Source organism: Bombyx mandarina, chromosome A1 (assembly GCF_030267445.1).
Source record: "Bombyx mandarina strain Sakado chromosome A1, ASM3026744v2".
Classification (NCBI taxonomy): Eukaryota; Metazoa; Arthropoda; class Insecta; order Lepidoptera; family Bombycidae; genus Bombyx; species Bombyx mandarina.
This window is the reverse complement of record NC_143234.1, coordinates 20,559,453-20,583,568: the sequence shown is the minus strand read 5'-3', so window position 1 is coordinate 20,583,568 and position 24,116 is coordinate 20,559,453. Positions and strand designations below refer to the sequence as shown.

The following is a 24,116-nucleotide window of genomic DNA, read 5'->3' as shown; positions in this document are numbered from 1 at the left end:
AGTGCTTCGCGCAATCTACCACTGGATCGGAAACGCGATCTCTTGAGAAGATCCGGCGAGAAACCCGGTGGTTTTTTTTATGATTGAAGGATTATTGGTGGCCCGGAGGCCTTTCCAGTTTCATCAGGACAGATGGGCGAGCAAAGGCTGAGCCAGGAGGGGTGGGATTTGCTAACAGCTGCCCGAGCGCCTCGGAAGGAGACCTAACAACTCAAGAGCAGCTGCTTCGCGAATGATTCTGCTACCGGTTCGTAATCGCGCCCCGCTGAGAAACCGGCGAGAAACTCAGCGAGCTGATTCATGGGTTAGATTGCACGAGTTCGGTTACCGGGGTCCCTTAGCTTGCTCTTAGTGTTAGAGCTGAAGGCGTCTAATGCAAAGGTTATTGAATCTGATGAATCCGTATGGACGTGAGACTCGGTGGTCTGTGTCTATGGACTATTTCGTTGACGGTAACCGGTGCTTGAAGTAAGTTTAATAAGTCAGAGACAGCGTACATTCTATATTAATACTCCAATGAAACGTTTCATCCAAACGTGTTTTTTGGCTAAAACAAATCCTTCTCAATAAAACTCGTTACAGGTTTTTTATTATCTCGAACGTTTATGTCAACATTACCAGAACGGTCTTAGATAAATGCGTGTTACTAAATCAAATAAATCAATTTTGAATCTTAAGAAAAATACGAAAAAAAAAAAAAAAAAAAAGAATTTCTTATTTGCGTCAGTCACCTTCACAAGTGTGCCGAGACAGAGAGCAAATTAAATCTATAAAAGCAATGAACTTGATGATGCTTTGTTGGTTCATACTGACAGACAAGCTAGCAGAGAACAATTAATGGAAATACCATTTAACAATAGAGATATACTGTAATAAAGCATTTACATATTACGCGATTTCGGGCGATCGTATTACCCGGGTATTCCCCCATATAACGTGGGGATTTCACACGTTATATATATAGATTACTTATATGCTCACAGCCTACCTGGTATTAAGTGGTTACTGGAGCCCATAGACATCTACGACGTAAATTCGCCACTTACCTTGAGATATAAGTTCTAAGGTCTCAAGTATAGTTACAGCGGCTGCCCCGCCCTTCAAACCGAAACGCATTACTGCTTCACGGCAGAAATAGGTAGGGTGGTGGTACCTACCCGCGCGGACTTACAAGAAGTCCTACCACCAGTAAAATATTTCTGTACATGCTGTGAAATTTATAATACAGTACAGTATAGTACAGTTCATAATTAATTTCCCGTAATTTTGCGCAGTGTGTTATTCTAAATTTATTAAGTTTGTGCTTTCCTAGTTTTTGTATTGTAAAAACATTGGTTATATTATATTTTATTTGTATATACATATTATATTATATTTGTACATAACGCGTCATATAGGGTTATACAAGCGCGTTATGTGAGAATACTCCTGCAATGCTTTCATATAACGCGGAATCAATATATCTTATTATAGTACTCAAATGTGAGGACTTGTTAATATGCCGTAAATTTCTAACGGCAGATCGGAGCCTCTTATCAAATACAGAGTTATCAAACACCACCAAGTACCATCGGAAATCCTCAGACTATTCTATGACTCAGTAGGGATGACATACTTTAAAAAAATGTAGGCTTTGAAACGTATATGGATTGACGAATAAGACGCAACCCTTAAGCCTTGTTCGGACTAGGCGAGTATTTTAGTAGAGTACCGAGTAATTTAGTGGCTAAACTACTCGCTACTCGCCCGAAAAAATAGAACAAAATGGATTGACTTGACTAAATTATTTAGAAACCTACTCGACTAAATTTTTGGTGCTCAGACACATTTAGCTACTAAAATACTCGCCTAGCCCGAACAAGGCTTTAAGGCGCAAAATATAAAAGAGTCCACGGCAAAAATGATATAAACAAAAATGCCTTGTAATGTTATATTTATAAAGTCGAGAACTGAATTCACTATTTTTCTCGGATTTTGTGAGTCGGTAGACACAATTAAAACTAATTTTACTGTTTAATCTAGAGTTCGTAATATAAATTTTATCATTCTCAACGTAGCCACGGACAAGTAAGCTTGCATTCGTCGACATTTTAATATTTTGCAAACTACCGTCAATTTTTCTATAATGTAATAAAATGAAAATAATGAAAGCGAAATTGAACCGTAAAATTTGTTTTAATTATAACATTCATTTTTAATTGCATACTCGAGCTTGGATGAATCATATTAGAATGAAATAAAAACCTTACGTACGCTTTTGTTGCAGGGCTAACAAATTTATAATGAAGTAGGTCATCTTTTCTGTACTCAACTAAAATTTATGAGTTTCGGTTTCTCGCCTCCGAAAACATTACAAACGATGTTATAACTCAATATTTATTTTTATTATTGCTTATATGGGTGGACGAGCTCACAGCCCACCTGGTGTTAAGTGGTTACTGGAGCCCATAGACATCTACAACTTAAATGCGCCACCCACCTTGAGATATAAGTTCTAAGATCTCAGTATAGTCACAACTGCTGCCCTACCCGCGCGGACTCACAAGAGGTCCTACTATCAGTTAATCACAAGAGGTCCTACCACCAGTAAATTATTATTTATATTAAATATTCTGTTATAGGTATAATACATATTCACTTTAAAATATACGCACACGGTCTGGCTTTAAATACTAGTATAATAAATAGAAACAAAAACCATTTAGCCTTGTAACAATATTTTTGGTGACAGTACGCCATATTAAGTTGTAGCAAATTAAGGAAGATCGCGCGGGTAGTTTTACGACTGTAATGAAAAATGGTTTTTATTGTTTTCATTCTATTTTATTCTATCAGCCCACAGACGTCTACTGCTGGATATAGGCCTCCCCCAAGCCTCGTCACAAAGAATGGTCCAGCATCGAACGGATCCACGTGAACCTCGATATGTCGGTCCATCTTGTGGGAGGCCCACCCACGCTAATAGTTGTAATGCTAAGCGGTAACCAAAGCCCGTAGTTATCAATGTAAATGCCATCAACCACCTTGAGTATTGGATTATCCGCGGCAGAAGCGGGACGATTAGGCCAACCGTGCGGACTCACAGTTAGGTACATGACCAGTAATTACGCACAAACAAGCGAATGGTTGATCTGTTGATAAGCGGTTACTGGAGCCAATGAACATCACGGTGATTGCCACCGCCGACTGTGAATCACGCGGTTTAGTTTTCAATTTGGCCGTCCCATTTTACAATCCAGAATGCGGCAGAATTTCGATGTGAGCTCACTCACACACGCCACAAGTAAGTCATACTATATACTTAGAATACTGAAATCAAGTTAACGAATACAATTTACAAACGCCGAATATTTTGGAAACATAAATGTTAACGATGCGAAGTTAAAACTCGATACTTTATATTTCAATCAAACTTCCAAAGTTCGTCTAATAAAAACAGCGAAGCACGAAAGAACACTGCGGAATCTCTTAAGATGCCTTTCTTATCGTGTAATCGTCTTATGAAAGGGGATTCGTTGATAAACGCGCGAATTTCCCGACATCTACTACAGCCATTCGCCGAACACCGGCAAATGAAGTTTAAAATAATAAAAATAATTAAAACCATTGTCTTCTGAGCTGTGGACGTGGGTAGCGCAAAGCCATTGTGGTGAACCTTAGGAGAGGTCTATGTCCAGCGGTGGATGGCTGTGGACTCATGATGATGATATGACGACTGACTCGGTGGTGCAGTAGATAGAGCCCTTGACTCTTGCGCCGAGGGTGTCGTGGGTTTGATTCTCACATTGGACAAACATGCGTGATGAACAGGTTTGTTTGCTCTTTATCTGGGTGTGTATATTTAAACGTATACTTGTATGTATGTATGTTTTACTGGTGGTAGGACCTCTTCTTGTGAGTCCACGCGGGTAGGTACCACCACCCTGCCTATTTCTGCCGTGAAGCAGTAATGCGTTCCGGTTTGAAGGGCGGGGCAGCCGTTGTAACTATACTTGAGGCCCTAGAACTTATATCTCAAGGTGGGTGGCGCATAAACGTTGTAGATGTCTATGGCCTCCAGTAACCACTTAACACCAGGTGGGCTGTGAGCTCGTCCTCCAATCTAAACAATAAAAAAAATATGCATGTGTGTAAGTTAATCTCTGGGACCCATGATACAGGGAATCCTTTGTCATGGGTCCTATTGTTCATTTATTGATAGCTGCTACACTTATTAGAAATATATTTTAGGAGGATATTTTTTATTGCCCCAGCAATTTTTTCTGTGGTCGAAGGGACCTAGGTATTGACAGTTGTGATCGAAAGCTTTTCCCATTACTTGAATGAATATCTGACATACAATTCCGAGGAAAGACTTTCACATGTCGTAGGGATGGTATTCTTGCGTTTTATTTAATTCATAATCAGGATTTCGACTACTTCACAGCTGACAGATCACAGTAGAAGTATTTATGGTTTCGTCGAAATTTGACTTCCACACAATATAATGTTTAAGTGAATTCCCAAAGTATTCATAGTCATCCATCTATGAATATATTAATTGGCTGAGTCAGACTCATCTTGTTAGTCCAAAGGAAGTTTCGTCTTTGATGTCCCGAGTGTGGTTGCTCGCGAACTTTCAGTGCGGTGTAATAGGCCTCTTACAGAAATGGCTCGACCCAAAAAGGCGCATACAACATGAGGTTCTCAAGCCATTTTCGGTGTAATTCCTGAACTAAAAGAGAAGAATTTTGGGAATCGGACGTTTCAGTGAGATCAAAACTCAAAAGGTCTCAATCGTGTCGGGAATTCAGACAAATTTGGAGGTTATTTCGATAGAGATAAGCCTCAGATATGATTGAAGGATGCCATTGATAGAGGGTAGCGTATTTTTGGAGGTAATTGGGCTGAACTCAATTATACAAGAAAATGTTGGAGGTCTGATGGTAAAAGTTAAGTTCTACTTTTTGATTTTATGTAGATCCAGAATGTTCTACGATGCTTTTACAAACAACCGATTATAGAGCAGGTAGCTATGGAGGCTTTAAGATTTAAAAAAAAAAACGCGCCAATTTATAAACTAAAGCAATTTAAAAAACAATTGATGACAAGAGTAAATGAACCTAAGCATAGAACTCACTAAAAAACTACTTCTGCAGACGTGTTGTGAGTTGTCAATTGTACACACTAATGACTTGTCTACTCTATCATTCAACTTGTGTATATTATTCTCAAGGTCCACCCAGTAGACCACGGATCACCCACCAGACCCACCAGAGACCAAGAGACTATAAAAGTTGTCGCTCTCTTCTAACAAAACTGATGGCAGCGTCGCGATAGAAATACGAATCATACCTGAAGAAGGGAAAAGGGTAGGGATATGGTTTACCCCAAAACATAGGTTCTAGTTATACCGAATCAAAATGACCTCTTGACCTTAGATAACCTGTATGGGATCCATTATGAATTATGCTTCGATATAAATGTGGCGCTTCTGCGCAAATCCCACAGACATAGCACGTTCGAATAATTGAATCAAGGCGACTACGCAAGTAAGTCCTAGTTATTTGAGAATTGAGAATATTTCATGGCACTGTCGATACATTACCGGTTACCGTCCTCGTCGAACCCGTCGCTTGCTAGGGCTCGACGAGCGAATTAACCCATAGACACAGCCCACTGAGTTTCTCGCCAGATCTTCTCAGTGGGTCGCGTTTCCGATCCGGTGGTAGATTCTGCGAAGCACTGCTCTTGCTAGGGCCAGTGTTAGCAACACTCCGGTTTGAGTCCCGTGAGCTCACATACATGTTAGGGCGAAGCTGAAATAGCCTCTCAAGACTATCAGCATAGGTAGGGAAAAAAAGAGATACATTAAACTGATTTGATCTACAACCCGAGATCCTAAGTAAAGCGTCATTTTTGATACCACAACTGTATCCTTTATAATCTGACACGTAGAAAATTGTACAAAACGAAAGCAAACACTCAAGACTGTCCATAGATACCGTTACACAATATAGTCCTAAGCAAACAGAGGAATATGAAAACATAAGAGCATTGTGGGTGTATCAGAGAATCTATCAAATGTACCTATAACCCTTGAAATTTATATTTCTCCCATATATTTATTGCAAGTGTTTGATGTTCAAAGTGGTTTTGATTCTCGGAGCTTTCGGATTCGTATATAATTCTTTGCAATGCAAATACAGTCTTTATTCGAAAGGCAGGCCGGATCGAAGGGTTTTTAGCTATATACAGCGGCTTGGCTCTGTACGCCTGACTTGCACAAAAAGAAAAGCTGGTTCTATGAAATGGAAAAATTATAACTTTTTTTTTGTATCGCAAGAATTACAGGTGAAATACCCAAATTGTATTAGAAAAAATCTTGTCTTGTAAACTACATGTGTATCACTGCGTAGGTTACAAAACTGTACTAGCATTATTGCAGTTTTTTTCCTTACTTATTTATTGGTAGCCACGAGGGACTATTCTTTTTTTAATTTTTTTTATTGGTTAGATGAGTGGACGAATTCACAGCCCACCTGGTGTTAAGTAGTTACTGGAGCCCATAGACATTTACAACGCAAAAGCGCCACCCACCTTGAGATATAATTTCTAAGGTCTTAGCATAGTTACAACGGCTGCCCCGCCCTTCAAGCCGAAACGCATTACTGCTTCACGACAGAAATAGGCGGAGTGGTGGTACCAACCCCTGCGGACTCACAAGTGGTCCTACCACCAGCAATTACGCAAATTATAATTTTACGGGTTTGATTTCTATTACAGGATGTTATTCCTTCACCGTGGAAGACAATCGTGAACATTTGTTGAGTACGTATTTCATTAGAAAAATTAGTACCCGCCTGCGGGATTGGAACACCATTACATCGCTAGATACGAATGCACTGGACGTTTTATCCTTTCGGCCACGGCGACGACAGCTTCACCGGGCTGGTAGTCGATATTGCAGACCAATAGTGGAGTGGCTAATTTGAACAGGAGGATATGCTTAATACTACTATAATTAGACATTTAACACGAATAATCTTTATAAACGTTTCCCTGATTTTACTAACACTTTTTTATTAATTTAAACAAAAATACGTTCCGTATTTTATAGAACTCAATTATGTTTTTTTTTACGATCGAAGCAGAAATGTGAATCGGTAAATGAATATTTTTTTACCTAACAATTAGAACGAACGTTAAGCTGGTAGCTTTTTTTAACTAGCCAATAGTTTCAGCAGCGCGAAAACCAATTTTGTTCGCCATGTACAGCCCGCGCTCAATCGAAATGTAGAATTCTATTCAACGGTAATAGAAAATCGTATAAAAAGGCCAGATGCAATCTCGTGTAGCGCTTAAATTCGATTGTGAGAATTTCCTAGTCGCAGATTTTTTCGAACTATTTCCGAGGTATGTTAGTTAAAAATTCGTTAATATTTTTATTTATTGCTTTTAGATGGGTGGTCGAGCTCACAGCCCACCTGGTGTTAAGTGGTTACTGGAGCCCATAGACACCTACAACGTAAATTCGCCACCCACCCTGAGATATAGCTTCTCAAGTATAGTTACAACGGCTGCCTCACCCTTCTAACCGAAACGCATTATTGCTTCACGACAGAAATAGGCAGGGTGGTGGTACCTACCCGCGCGGACTCACAAGAGGTCCTACCACCAGTAATTACGCAAATTATAATTTTGCGGGTTTCATTTTTATTACACCATGTTATTCCTATCTTCCTTATCTACGGTTCACCCGGGACACCGTTAGTCAATTCATCGCAAAGGACTCTTTTTAGTTCACCTTTGAAAAAAGGTGTGCTTTGGCATCCCGGAAACGCCAAGATTTATTTTGCAGCATGAAATAAACACCCCAGCATGAAGTTGTTGATAAAAAAAGTTCTGAAGTTTCGTGATAATCAAATAATGTTCATCATCGTATCTAATGATCACAAAGTTAGTGTTCTGTTTACCCAGTAAATCTATTTTGACATTAAAAAGGCTTAAAACAAACAATAGTGCAACCGTAATGTTTTAATCATCTTATTTTGTTCGCATCAACGCACATTACATAGTCCCATCCACTTCATCCCTCATGTTGAAAACCGTCCACACAATGGAACCCATTGAGGACGCCAGATGGCGCGACTGTCGCGATAAGGGCTCGTGCATGCGGGCCACTTGAGCCAGATAACAGCTGTTCTATTCTGCACTGTACTTTGTAGTGAGTGTAGAATTCCCTTATGAATTTCGGAATTCGGAAGGTAAATAAAGACGTTGGTTAAATCAAAATAAATAATCACGAACAAATCACACAATCATTACTTTGACAGAGGATTGATGGTAATAATCGGGACGGAGTAGCGTTTTTTTTTTAATTTCCATGTGAGCTTTCAAAAAACTAGCAATTTTCTTGTGTTTTAACCGACTTCAAAAAAGGAGGAGGTTCTCAATTAGAATGTATGTTTCTATTTTATATTTGTTACCTCATAGCTTTTGACTGGGTGAATCGATTTTGATGATTCTTTTTTTCATTAGAAAGTTGACGCTTCCCGTGTGGTCCCATTTCAATTTAGTCCAGTTCTAATAATAGTATCCATGAGAAAACTATATAAGTCTTAAATTTGCATTAAGTACGTGCGCGACAAATAGATGAATAACTCAATAACTCAATATCACGCCAACCGATTTCGATGATTATTGTTTTTAGTGTATATTAATTTGTTTTGGAATATATATTTTTTCTACTCGAAGTCTGTTTTTGTTGAACCATGCCTATTTATATTATCGCACGTGTTTTCTCGTGCACGTTCATTATTTGACACCAATCGGGGCCAAAATGTACAACTAACAATATCTTGATCAACAATTTTTTTATTTTTTTTTATTGCCTAGATGGGTGGACGATCTCACAGCCCACCTGGTTTTAAGTGGTTACTGGAGCCCATAGACATCTACAACGTAAATGCGCCACCCACCTTGAGATATAAGTTCTAAGATCTCAGTAGGTATAGTTACAACGGCTGCCCCGCCCTTCAAACCGAAACGCATTACTGCTTCACGGCAGAAATAGGCATGGTAATGGTACCTACCCGTACTGACTCACAAGATGTCCTACCACCAGTAACTTATCTAATAGTTTACGTTGTTGATGTCTATGATTTCCGGTAACCATTGTATCAAATACAGTAATCCCTCCTATTACACGGTAGGGTTGGTTTCGCGTTTTAGGAAACGCGTTGTAGAAATATTCTCGCATAACTTCTCAGGTTATAAGAGGTAGTCGGTACTTCACGCCTGGACAAAGGCTTTTGCTTTATAAAGCACAAGTCCGGCCTCGCGTGGAGTACTGCTCTCATCTCTGGGCCGGGGCTCCCAAATACCAGCTTCTTCCATTTGACTCCATACAGAAGAGGGCCGTTCGGATTGTCGATAATCCCATTCTCACAGATCGTTTGGAACCTCTGGGTCTGCGGAGGGACTTCGGTTCCCTCTGTATTTTGTACCGTATGTTCCATGGGGAGTGCTCTGAGGAATTGTTCGAGATGATACCGTCATCTCGATATTACAATTGCACCGACCGCCACCGGAGTGGAGTTCATCCATACTACCTGTACCAGTCAGAAGTTTTGATCGGAACTTCGACTGTCACAAGGATGCGTCATGATATTTTAATGCCTATTTAACCAGTAATTCCAGGTGGGTCAAGCGCTTTTTAAAAATCCACAGGTTTTTTTTGCTTCAAATGAAGGATGAAAATCCACATGCCGCTTTAAGGGAAATAATGTATTTCTAGAAAGTCTTTTGTATTTTTAACAAGTTGTAGAAATAATTTGAATCATTCATTTAAGAATTGTTTGAGGCGCTCATTTTAATCATGAATTTAGTTTTAGTTTTACCAAACAAAAACAATTGCTGACAATAAAAGTCAATTTAAAACAATACTGTCTCAATTTACGAAACTTAAATTTATTTAGCTCGGGAAGCTCTGTGATCAAGGGACTTTATCGTATTAAGAACAAAGTTCAAATTCCGAGTTTTCGTGTCATTTGAATTGACGTACATGCGGGTACAGCAGTGCTTTTACTTAATGAATAGTCCACATGTGCGAAGATAGGGGCGCCCTCTATACAAAACAATGACTTTATTATACAAAACTTTCGAACTACAACAATCAACCTTATCTTTTAGGCCTTATGTCTGAAACTACGTTAATTTTGTTGTGACAAAACCCGGGAGTTTCACATATAACGATAATAGATGGCAGTGTGATGAGGCTTGGGAGAACACGAGAAATTTCGATAATAGAGTTAAAAACTTTTGCTCAGAATACTTTAAATACGGGTTTCTGAGTATTTTCTTTCAACAAATAACATCTAAGAATTTGTGTTTTGCAACAAATTTATTGAGAAAATCAAAAAGTGTTTTTCTGTTTTAGTCAAGTCAAGCATTCAATAAATAAGATTGAGAGAGCTAACAATAGGTAACTATCAGGACGTGTATGTTGACTTTTGAAGTGGTTACAGGATCTCATAGATATCACCATCAACTGTATCGAATGTCCCAAACATCACCGATTAGCGGACAAAATTAGTGGTATACTAAACTTTCGAATACATTCATTGATGATACATTTAGGTTCACGATATTAAACTGAAGCCCACTGAGTTTCTCGCTGGATCTTCTCAGTGGGTCGCGTTTCCGATCCGGTGGTAGATTCTGCGTAGCGCGGCTCTTGCTAGGGTTCGTGTTAGCAACACTCCGGTTTGAGCCCCGTGAGCTCACCTACTAGTTAGGGTTACGCTTATATAGCCTCTCAAGGCTATCAGCTTAGGTAGGAAAAAAAATAAACTGACTATGAAATATTATGTATTTTAGGGTAATTTTACTTTTTATTTATTTTGGGATTAATGTAGAGAATACTGACGTTCCAACCACTGCAGAAATGTTTAATTCAATCAAATAATCGAAGCAAAGTAATGCGAGGAAAAAAGCTAAATTTTCATTTACAAGTAGTGAAATTAAGTTTGTTGGTTTAGAAATGTTTCACGTAAGAATGGCGTAAATGTCTATATATAATTTTATAGTTATTTTCTAGATAAGAAACTGTATATTATTATAGGTTATTATGATCTCATCCCGATAACATTTGACTGTTTGTTATTTCGAATTTTGTACTTCACACGTCTATATGACGTGTGTACTTCACACGTCACACGGTACAAACAAAGATAATATTAAGTAAAATTAAACTGATGTCAATGTTTGTATTTTTATATTGAAGTTACAGATAAACTAATAAATTATCAGTATTAATTAAACCATTACGAATAATATGCGCTATCGAATTCTTGTTAAAACTTTTGTCGACGATTGTACGTGAGCGTTTATTGAATCGATTAATGTCACGAATTAATCGTCAGAGCCGAAAGTTCTATGCAAAATAGTACATTTGTATATTTAACGAAGGGATGAGGAGGCCATTTGTAGCTTATATAACATTTTGTCGTCGTAATTTATTTGAGACTAGCGGCCCGCTCCGGCTCCGCTCGGGTCTTGCAAAAATTTCAACGATATTTGACGTTGTTTTCTTTTTTTAAATAAAAGAACACTTATTGCGACTTATCTACAATAGTTAGACATATGCTGTCGCGAGACTTTTTGTAAATAATAATGCGTTCTACAAAGTCCTAGTAGATTATTTTATTCTATCATAAATAGTTTTCGAAGGGCACGCGATGTAAAGAATATTTTAGGTATTTTTTTACACCTTTGGGTTACATTATTGGAGTTTTAGTAAGGATCCCTATTTTTTTTTTCAAAAAAGATTATAGCCTATGTCACTCGGGAATAGTGTAGCTTCCAAACAGTGAAATAATTTTTCAAATCGGTTCAGTAGTTTCGGAGCCTATTCAATACAAACAAACAAACAAATATTTCCTCTTTATAATATTATTATAGATTATAGATTATAGATATAGAAGTATAGACAACGTAACTCTGACCCTGTTATTCGAGTGGAGGAGTCGGTATTCATTCGGGATTCGAGAACTCCGAATTTCGGGTTCTGAAGTTACGACTTTTTTTTTTAAATGGCCGAATCCCCTGGGCTCCTAGCCACTGTCCTCGAGACATAGCATTGTAATAGGTTATCCTACATCTCAGACGGGAACGACTAAATGAAAGTGTTTTTATTTTTATTGCTTAATGGGTGGACGAGCTCACGGCCCACCTGGTTTTAAGTGGTTACCGGAGCCCATAGACATCGCAATGTGAATGTCGCTATCTTCGAATGATTAGGACTACGTCTTAATTGTATGGTATAGCAGTTGTCTCAATCTTTCATGGTAGGCCGTATGCCTACAAGGATAATAAAGAAAATCCTTCAAATTGGAACCCCGAACGGTTTCGGAGTAGAAAAAGTAAGTTGGTCATATCTACCCGACTTTGTTTATAATAGCCACCGGTGAATTCACAAATTTAAATTTTTTTCGATTTTTATTACACGATGTCATTTATTTATCTTTCAGCTTACATAAAAACGTAACTTCATCAAGAAAGCAACACCCGCATCTCTCGATACGCCGGTGCTACTACCTCGATTATCCCTGTCTCTAAACGACCAGACACTCGCAATATCAGTATCCGATGTCCGTAACATTAAAAATACCGTAGTAATAAAGCGAAGAGATCCACAAAGAACGTCAAATTGTATACATCCCTTTAGACGCGATCGAATAAAAAATTAAAAGCAACGACCTCAGTCACCTTCCCAGTCGAATATACCCGCAGATGCTAGAAAAAAAATCCAGTTTTTTTTTATGTGAATGCTCGCATTAATAATTCATTCGTAATCCCCCGAAGTTGGTGGTGGGATACGAAATGTATTTTACGACACAATCGACCGCGTCTTATACGCAACGAATAAATAGGGCCGGATTTAGTTCTAAGAAGGCTCAACTCTAATTCTTCTTCCAGTGTTGTTTTCACCGGCAATGGAATTTCATTATACCTATATATAGATAGGAGAAACTTCCCTTCTCTGCTAGTTGTTAACCGATTTTTTTTCTGTAGTAGCTATTGACGAGCTTATCAATAACAAAATTTGAGAACCTTTTTTTGTGACTCCACGTATACTAGAAAAAATGTCAGTAACTAAACTAACGAGAAAAGTACTACATAAAACGATTCTAAGCCTTGAGGTGTCAGTGATTGTGGGCGAATTTGGTTTTTAATCTCTGAGTTCATTGATTATATCGGAGACATTAGATACCTACACTATGAAGATCTTAAAGGTTCTAATCCGATCATTGTCCTCGTCAAGATTTCGACGAGCAAACTAATCCATAGACACAGCCAACTGAGTTTCTCGCCGGATCTCCTCAGTGGATCGCGATTCCGATCAGGAGGTAGATTCTGCGAACCACTGCTCTTGCTCGAAAGTGTTAGCAAACTCTCAGGTTGAGCGCGTGAGCTAGCTATCCGTCCGCGAGAAGCTAGAATAGCCCCTAATGCTACCAGCCAATAGATGGGGGAAACCTGTCCTACTACGCAAGACTGTCTTACTGTGTTATTTCTCGCGTACTCGTATAGCTTTGAGACTACACCGGTATTCAAATTCCATAAGTACATAGATAATACTTATAACGGCCTCTTTTCCTTTTGCCAGACACTTTCCAGGTCAGTGCTCTCGTGGATAGGTGGGTATCGGGCTTTCTTTGTGTGATCACTGAGTAAAGCAGGAACTGGGCGTCTTGGGCATGACGTGGGAGGAGCTAGAACAGACAGCCCAAGACCGATGCAAATGGAAGAATTTGATTCGAGCCCTGACGCCCCAGCAGAGGGTAATAGGAAAGAAAGAAGAAGAATAATAATTATAACGTGTTCACGAATGACTTTAGTTAGGGACGCAGTATCCTGCTTATTGCAACAAAATTAATTAGAAGCTACTTAAAATTTAGGGGGATATTTATTTTTAAAAAGAACAAAGTCTAAGGAATCACTCATCTAATTGATGTGATTTTTCATGTCTGGCATAATGTAATACGGTTATACCCCATTGGTAGTAGTTCATAATAATCGATTAGACCTATTTTCTGATTGTCAAGACAAACTCAACAGTACAACACTACTGCATCAAAAAGCCCGTAATTATACTCCAACTATACTTTGTAAACATCCACGTTATGGACACCAATAACGCCACAATGGCTTAGTATAGTACATCGGGAGCACGAATGGTCTTTTGTCACGCTACCATCTTGCTAATCACTACTTGTGGACTATGAATATACTGGAGTTGCGACTCGAACTTACATTATGCATTGAGCTGTTTCGTTCTTTACTAGTGTTGTGGATAAACTGATTAATCGTTCACCTAGGGTTTTCGAGGCGGATCGAAAATGACCAGTTATAGAATCGAGTATTTAAAGATATGGCACAGGAGATGCTTTTTATTGCCGTTGGAAATTGCCACTGAGGCGATTACTAGCAAGTTCAAAGGCGGGCACGCAATCCAATTCGTTTTGCTTATGCTAGTCTCCTATACAAGTCTAAGCTATTTGAAACCTGTTATCAGAGGATTAATAATATTTATACGGGCGACGGTTGAATTGACTTTTGCCTGACTGGCATTTCAAGACATCTTGCTAATCTTACTAAATTAAAAAAAAAACTTCTTTTTAATTTTAACTCACAAAGTCTGTGTCTGGTAGATAAGCTCACGGGGCTTTACCTGACAGAATGTGCTACCACGGGTCCTAGCAAGAGTAATGCTTCGCAGAAGCTACCACCGGATCCAAATCGCCATCTACTGAGAAGATCTGACGAGAAACTCGGAGGGTTGTTTCTAGACAAAACGATGTTAACACACATGACGTTGTAGGTAGATTTGTCTTAATGTTTTTATGACCATCTGTTTGGCGGCCCTTTTTTATATTCCATACACGGGTAAACGAGCTCATTGCCTATCTAGTTTTAAGTGATTGTCTGAGCTTATAAATGTCGCGATAAGCATGAGGGTCGTTAAATACGTTACGTTACATTACGTTAATAAGATTTGTGTCTCAATTGTATAATATAAGGGCTGTTGATCTCTTCAAACCGGAATATGATTCGCGTCAGAAGCCGGCAGAGTGGTGGTACACAATACCAGAAATAGCCCGTAGAAGCTGAAAGCTTTAAACTGCTTCTGAAATAAGTTTTCAATCAGTGATAGTCTCCACTTAACGATGACTTATTATGATTGTGGTCGGTGTATTTACTAACGTCAAATAATCAAACGAATTTTTGCGAATGTCAAGGAACAAATTGGAAAGAAAAAGAAAAAAACAGCTCCCAAAGTCACAGTTTCGCATGCGGCCCCAAACCACGCGGTGTTTCAAATGAAATTCAAGTCGTCCCAAAAGCTGATAAAACCTTACTTTTTGCGGTCGAATGCGTAAAACTTTTTTTTTCACTCCCATTCGGCGACTCACGATGAACTCTAACGAATATCGCTATGAATTATTCTAAAGAAGTTTCCAGCGTGCAACCGAAACATCGGAAAAAGGACCGGAGCAGGTAAACAACAAGACGCCGAGTTCGCAGATGTCGAACTTATGCTAATGGCGATGGAAACCCTCAATTTGTGGATTCTCTTGCGGTCCGAAATTATGCTCGGCCGACGGAGCCGTCACCCGGCATTCGTATTTTCAAAATCAAGCATCTAAAATTTATATCCACCAATGACGTGTATATATATAATCAAAGCCACCAATCTTTGATTATATACACGCCTAGATGGAGCATTGTCAACAAACGACGGGCAATAAACAGTCTTCAATTGCGCTATATGTGTGAGTATCGGTGGTGTATTTATTGTAGTCACACTGTCAAGGTGTGCGTGTTTAGGGATGCCTGCTCCAAATGATTGACTTACGTTTCTTTCGTTGTTTATTAAGATAATGATTTAAAAAAAATAGGTTTAATACAGTAATTATTTTGTAGATTTATTTTATTTAGTGACAAAAAATTAAATGAAAATACGTGTATATAATCAAAGCCACCAATCAGCTTTCGTTACGTCGAACCGCCAGATTCACGTTCTAAGTATTGACCAATAAGGGGTAACCTTTCGGTCGTGTGAGTTTACGATCTAAGCCCATAGACAGCTACAGGGTAAAAATAGCCTCATCTTCCGTTTTTATGATTTGAGGGAGCAGGGCACGACGTCCGTTACCGTCTCCGGGAGGGTAAACAACGCGGACGGAATTTTTTCATCAGTAAATTTTTTTTTTTTTTTGACTAGCACCATCTGCGGCAATCTCGTCGCGACCAAATATTTGGAGACCGCGTCGCCGTGCAGAGTTAATTATAACAGCCCGGAATGTTTTACGGGTACGCTTATGAAATTTCATTACCATCCTTTCCGCGTGCGAAGCGAGAGCTTATTAAATTTTGTGATTTTTCTAATACAATTATAATTAGACGCCTGTTGAGTGCTCATAGGATTGCGGTGTCGCTACATTAATTTCATACGGTTTTTAATGGCAATTAATTTTTTGTTCCCATCAAATCCATACTGATATTATAAATGCAAAAGTAGCTCTGTCTGTCTGTCGCGCTTTCACGCTAGAACTACTGAACCGATTTAATTTGGTACACAGATAGTCTAGAGCCTCAGAAAGGACATAGGCTACTTTTTAATGCGAAAAAAGGGTTGTATAAACCGTTGGAGTTACTCGTACACATAAGATGTAAAACGGAAATTCTTATTTCAAATATTCCCACAAAAAAGCCCGTGACAGCTTATATCTATCTTTTATTTGTAAGCCATCATTGCCAAAATAGTGAACCATAATATAAGAAGAGGAAAGGTTACATTATTTGTTCGTTACGTTCTTTTTAGTGTGTTTGTTACTGTCAGGACTAGATTTGTATAAAAGATACTTTAATAAGATCAATAATAAATCATACTTCCCAAAGCAAAGTGAGGGCGGGTCGCTAGTATTCTATATTTACCTGTGTGTAAGCTTACAGCCCTGAAACGACATCTTGATGTTAGTTACTCTTTAAACTACGTCATACGTGGGGTGCGCGTTAACTAACTCTTATAGCGAAATGCCTAATAATAACAATATCCGTTTGTTTAACTTTGGTACGACTTTCTTGTCACAGAACATATTAAGAACACTCTGAAGCGTTTTAGGTTCTTTTTTCAATTATCTTAGAAATACGTTATCTTTACATTGTACAAAGATCGGTTTTTTTTGTTGACACCTATGGTAACCTTAAGGAGTTATGGCCACTTCACCTAACGTGTAGGCAAGCTCACAGGTCTCAGTCCGGCGAATTTACTAACACTAGCCCTAGCAAGAGAAGCACTTCGTAGAATCTACCCGCGGATCCAAATAGCAACTATTGAGAAGATCTCAGAGAAACTGTGTTAGTAGTAAACTCAGATATACTGTTCGAAAGTTCTGGTTTTTAAAAAACATATCATTTTGACAGTGACACGGTCAATTTAATTTTCTTCGATAACTGATTAAAAACAAGGCGAAGGGAAATTAAGCGCTTCGATTGTCGTACGTCACCCCGAAATTCGTAGTGTTGCCATATCCCAGTCTAATTCGCAACACGACCGCATTATTTGCGCGTAGTCCTCGACTTGCGGACGGTAAGGTAAACACAACTGACCAAAATAAACATACGTGCTCATTCGCCTTCTGCTCACTGTGGGATTACCTGGAAATAACGAGTAAGTCAGGTTACATTAGAATGAAAATTTAAAATTTAAAAATAATCTTATTAACGCATTCATGTTATTATTAAGAGTCGTTGAACTCCAACTATGGAGATCTTTAGGCGATGTTCCTTCCAACCAATGAAGAAAGCGCAGTTATTAATTAAGACCGGACTCCAAAACTGACCGTAAGTTAATTCGAAAAATTCTAAATTAATCTCGAACATTCGAAACATTCAACTCAATCTAAATCAAATTTCAAATTCGAACACACAGATCCGTAATTTTTTTCTTCTAAAATCAAAGGCCAAGACATTGGGTGTAGTAAAGCCGGTGCAACGGCAGGGGCCACACGTGGCGGCACACACGGCCAGATCCAGAAATATACGACGTAAACACACCAATATGTTCACAAGTAATGAACCGAACACTTGGCCGTCTCTATAAATAGATAAATAAATAACTACGCGGCCCGTTTGTGTGTATGTGGTTGTTTTTGAAGCTTGTTTTTTTTTTCAACTCGCCAGGGGAAGATGCTGTTTACGTCGTAATAAATAAAGTAAACAAAATTAAAATGGAACTAAAGAAATTCAAAACGGTTATACGTTTTTGCGTTCAAAGGTTTTGATCTAGTGATTTGTATGTTTTAAAATTATGTAGACAATTTTGAGATGAATTAGTCGTGTGTGAGCTCTTAGGGTCGCGATTCCGATCCGGTGGTATATTCTCCGAAGCACTGCTCTTGCTAGGGCCAGTGTTAGCACCACTCCGGTTTGAGGCCCGTGAGCTCACCTACACGTTAGGGCGAAGCTGAAATAGCCTCTCAAGGCTATCAGTATAGGTAGGAATAAAAGCCCTTAGGCTACTAGCGAATAGATAGAAAAAAAAAACTACAATTCTAATGTTCGAATTTTCAAAGCCCGTCCACAAAATCACAGTTTCGTAGGTTTGACGCTTCGAAACTGGCTGAAAGGCAGGCCGAGAAGCCGACCGCGCGACAAAACACAAAAAAATAACAAACACCCAGCCCACGGACCTTTGTTGTGGTGGTCAGTGCCTTCTGCAAAACAAAAATAAGACAAAACGAACGGAACAGGTCGGTCGGGCCCGATCGCGACCAGTCAAACGACTTTTAGCGTCCGATCCCGTCTAGCGCCGAAACGCGATTCTCGGCACGCCCTTATATAAACCTTACGTACGTTCTAGAATCGTCTGCGTTAATCGAATATTCGAAAATAGTTTCGTTTTCTTTAGGAATTTCTGTCGCAAGTCGGAACGGAATCTATTTTGAATTATGTAACTACTTACTGATTTACGAAAACAAAAAAAAAAACAAACAAACTACATAATATGACACGGTTTCATTTATTTATTACACTTTATCTATTTATGTATGTCTAACGCATTCTTGACTTTACAAAAGATAGCACACACACGATACATAAATGTTAATATTTAATCAGTGTTAAATTAAACTTAACATAAACAAATTAAACATCAACTCAAGACTATTGTGTTGATTTATCACAGGGACACAGTATAACTCAGATGTTGATCAGTTCGTCCGATGTGATTGTCCTTTAAATGGCATTATAGGAATGGCTTCGATGACGGCTCAACACAGACATGAGGAGTTCCAGCTCTATAGACACAGCCCAACGAGTTTCTCGCCGGATCTTCTCAGTGGGTCGCGGTTCCGATCCGGTGGTAGATTCAGTGAAGCACAGTGGCTCTTGCTAGGGCTAGTGTTAGCAAATTCTCTCAGATTGAGCCCGTAAGCTCACCTACACGTCCGGGCGTAGTTGCAATAGCCCTTTAGACTACCAGTGAATAGGTAGGGGACAAATAAGTACTTAAATTAGACCAAAAACGATCACACTCAACAAGCCTCGATTTATTGGCCACATCCACGTACGCTGTTCTAGAGGAAAACGTTGCACAGAATAGTAGAGCTTTTGGTGGCACATCAGAATCAGCCACATATTCAAAGCGCCTCCTTCCCGCACCCAATACTGAAATCGGTCTGCTCTGATAGAACGAAATTTATTTAAATGGTATCCTTAATCGAATGTGTTTTAGGAATTAGGAATATTCTTCGTATATGGTTTAGTGGTGGTAGGACCTCTTGTGAGTCTGTGCGGGTAGGTACCACCACCCTGCCTATTTCTGCCGTGAAGCATTAATGCGTTTCGGTTTGAAGGGTGGGGCAGCCGTTGTAACTATACTTGAGACCTTAGAACTTATATCTCAAGGTGGGTGGCGCCTTTACGTTGTCGATGTCTATGGGCTCCAGTAACAACTTAACACCAGGTGGGCTGTGAGCTCGTCTACCCATCTATACAATAAAAAAAAAAAACGACCCTTGGAATGAAAGGTTGTCTGTCCGAACCGATCATAAAATTCTATCTGAAGCTATGTATAACGTAAGAACAGGCCTCTTAAGAGGAGCTGCCTAGTGGTTTTATCAAATCTAGAATGTGGACCGCATTAATGCCTTCAGAGGAGCGACCAGTACCAGTAGAGGGACGACCAGTCTAATAATGAACAGTCACTAATGCTCACGGGAGCCGTTGCCTACCACTGTTTTATTGAAGTGCAACTTCGTTCGAGAATAAAATTTATCTCGCGACAGATTCGTTACGGCTAGAGAGAAAAGATACAATTTAGGAAGAGCGAGAGTGAGAAAATAGACAGAGCGTCGCGAGACTACTAGAACATGGAGAGAGGGAAAAAACAAAGCGAGCTAGGTTGTTTCTCTTATACACAGCATTCCCTATTCTCCGTCTCCGCTTTGCGTGGCTCTATGAAATCGGAAAAAATGAAGTTAACCACAATGCTACACGCCGCCGTAAAAGAAGTTTCACTTCTTCACTTCAAAAGAAGTTTCACTTCTTTCACGTGCACCAAGTTGCACACACACCTTTTTTTATAAATTTGCCGGAATTTATTTTGTGGCGTCTCCAAGCCCTGCTATGACCGGAATGTCGACTACCTTTGGAGGGCAATCTAACAAAATTCAAACTGCCAAGACTGCTTTGCGAGAGGCGGGAGTTCACTGTACGTTATACCATCAGTTCTTAGCAGGCATATTTAACAGTAATAAATGTAGTGCGTAATTAAAAAACAGCAAAATCACAAGAGAACATATCGTCTATAAATACCGTCTCCACCCGCGGAGAACTAACCAGACATTCTTTCAAGGCCAACAAAACGACTACAAAACATATGGACTTAAAAAAAAGAACATAAGCGCAACATTCATTCGATGACCAACCTAATATGATCCTTAACAACCAGCCAGTTCCCTTTATTTCTCGTTTTATAATAAGAACACTAAAGAGCTTGGTGGATCTTTGTGCACTGGAAGTCATAAGTGACCAATACGAGAAGAGCTGTCGGCTATATAGAAGTGTAGGTCAATCGAGGTCTAACGTAGTTGGAGGTACAGTCACCCCAAGAAAGGTTCTTTGTGGTCAGTGACCATGGGACAAGAATAACGTGAGCTGGACAAGAATGACGTCAGGCGAGGCAACTCGATTTATGGATGCAGGATTTGTTGATTGCAAAAAGGTATGTAAGACGCTAAAAACATTCTTCGATTCATAAATTGATTCACCAGAAAATTCTCACGAAATGGTATTAGTATGCTCGATTAATGGACTTGAATTTGGTGTTTTTATAAATTAATTGTATTATTAGGCTTCTTAGTCAAACAATCTTAACGTATATTTGCCACATAAATACGCGATGATCGCTAGATATTACTGGTGGTAGGACCTCTTGTGAGTCCGCACGGGTAGGTACCACCACTCCGCCTATTTCTGTCGTGAAGCAGTAATGCGTTTCGGTTTGATGGGCGGGGTAGCCGTTCTACTTGAGACCTTAGAACTTATATCTCAAGGTGGGTGGCCTGTTGTAACTATACTTGAGACCTTAGAACTTATATCTCAAGGTGGGTGGCGCATTTACGTTGTAGATGTCTATGGGTTTCAGTAACAACTTAACACCAGGTGGGCTGTGAGCTCGTTCACCCATCTAAGCAAAAAAAAAATAATTAAAAAAATAGATATATAAAAAATCATATTCTTTTCATTCAAGATAGAAGCATCTCACCACGCAACATGTCTTGGAGAGTTTCATCCAAAACGTCTCCACTAAAAGGCGATAATTTTCCCATACATTTGAATAATGCGAGGGTCGGCCTCCCAGAATAGACTACGCCATAAGCATTCGTATCACGGAGCAACAGTTCCCTGAAATATTACTCCCCGCTATCCACCACTTGTCTCCTAACAAAGTTCCTAAGTAAACACATATAAGTGATAAAGAGAAGTTCTTTGGTACTTAGCTATATGTTTTGTCTCGATACGGGGTTGAAACAGTATGGCGAATAGTCTTGAGAATTGAATAGTCAATAGAGATCCTTAATTAGTGCTATAACTTTGTACAGCCTTACGCACACAGCTAACAAACCAAATAACGATATAGGTAATGTATGTTTGGGTACATTTTGTTAATTTTCTATATTAACAAGTCATATCGACTTCCCGTGACAGCATACGACCCATCGGTGGGCTTAGATTTAAAGTTTACCTACATGTTAAGAGTAATTATTTTTCGGAATCTCAGTCCTAAATGAGGCTTCGCAACAAAATCCACAAAACAATTTAAGGGTTTCAATACTTTTGTGCAGCTAAAATAGCGAGAAACGTCTGGTTTTGTGTCTGAAACACGATAGTTTCCGATGACGCAATATAGAAGAGGGTAGTGGTATATTATATGACATCTTAACAAATACAAAAGGCTGAGTGAAACAAATAAACATCATCGATTTATCTGATGATGCTTTTGAAATATACTTTTAACAGCTATCCACAGGATATACCAATCTTTAGACATACATATGTATATACAACGGAAGTCATAAATAAAATTACGATCACATTACTGAATTTCTGTACTGATTCTCTCGTGCCGTACTTAAAGTAACGAAGGTACTACCTGAGCCTTCACTCGAGGATTTATCGCCAGACGAAATTAACCTTAAGATGTCGTGGGGAGATTTATAATGAAGGAAACGTATTTTTGAGGGCAGTTTAACACGGATTTAACGTCGGAATCCTAAAACGCTATAGGGATTGAAGACTGTAATGCTATTTGCGAATGATTTTGTAATGAAAATTTGCGCGATTTTAGGATTCATCGCTCTAGAGAATGTTTTATGTATCTTTAAAACATTTTTAGAAAATTTCATAGCTTATCTATTTTATTTTTTATTTATTTATTACTTAGATGGGTGGGCGAGCTCACGGCACACCTTGTGTTAAGTGGTTACCAGAGCCCATAGAAATTTACAACGTAAATGTCGCCGCTCACCTTGAAATAAGAGTTACAAGATGTCAGTATAGTTACAACGGCTGCCCTACCCTTCAAACCGGTGGTACCTACCTGGCGGACTCACAAGAGGTCCTACCCCCAGTAAAAACTAAAACTAAAAGATTAGTGAACTAATTTGGTTGATGTACTCGCAAATTGAATCATTACGAGACTTACGATTCTTCCAATGACACTGTAGATCCGTTTCTCTTAGTAAAATCTCTAATCTCAACAATTTTATGAAGTAACATTTAAGAAAATACCTTTGAAGACTCGTGAAAAGGGACGAAATGAAACTCGATCAGTAGCAAGCCTCAATTTCGTCGGATGAGATCTAACGCCTTTGGTCTGAGCTGAATAAGTCCTCAAAAAAAAAACAATTAAGCCCTCTTTATCTACGAGGGAAAACGAAAGTGACAAATTTGACTTCCAAAATCTTTAAGCTTAAGGTTTGGGAGCCATTTACATATACAGATGTAGACGCTGTAATCTTCTTAACGAGGTTTTTTATACGGTTGTTCCTAATTTGGTTCCTCTCTAAATTATTAGAGTAAAAGCTCAGATTATGTGCATTTTCTGTTTATTTGTCCAATACCAATTGAAAGGGTTTAATCTTACGTTTTTCGTTGTAATTATATTACATTTTTCGTGGTGACTGACAATTAAGTATATAATATATCTATGAATAAAGATATCATACATTTTTATTAAGCTACTCGCCGTAGGTACTCACCCGCTTCGCTGGGCATTTAAAATTAATATTATTATTTATTGTCATTATTATTAGGAAGTCCAACACTCATATAAATATTAACCTATCCATTAAGTACATGTATTTTCTACATGGATACCAAGTTTCAAGTCAATCGGATGCACGGTTCAGTAGTTATAACGGAAAATCCGTAAAAACCACTGTAGATTTATATATTAGTATAGATTGTAGTTGATTTATTTAAAAATAGCCCAAATCAGATAGATGTACGAGGCATCTAAATGGTCATTATAATGCGAGACGAGTACAATGATACGTCGAAAA

General features: G+C 38.8%; 1 protein-coding gene across 9 annotated transcripts in view; it reads right to left on the bottom strand.

Annotated features, from left to right (window-relative positions):
- brat (tripartite motif-containing protein brain tumor) overlaps nt 1-24,116 on the bottom strand; it is a 474,910-nt gene that overhangs the window by 98,024 nt on the left and 352,770 nt on the right. Inside the window, exon 3 of one of the 9 annotated variants that reach the window (XR_016325605.1) lies at nt 12,171-17,706. The exons of the other annotated variants lie outside the window; for them this stretch is intronic. The gene's annotated coding sequence lies outside the window, so the exon portion shown is untranslated. Of the gene's footprint in view, nt 1-12,170; nt 17,707-24,116 lie in introns of those variants that run through there. 9 annotated transcript variants of the gene reach the window in all.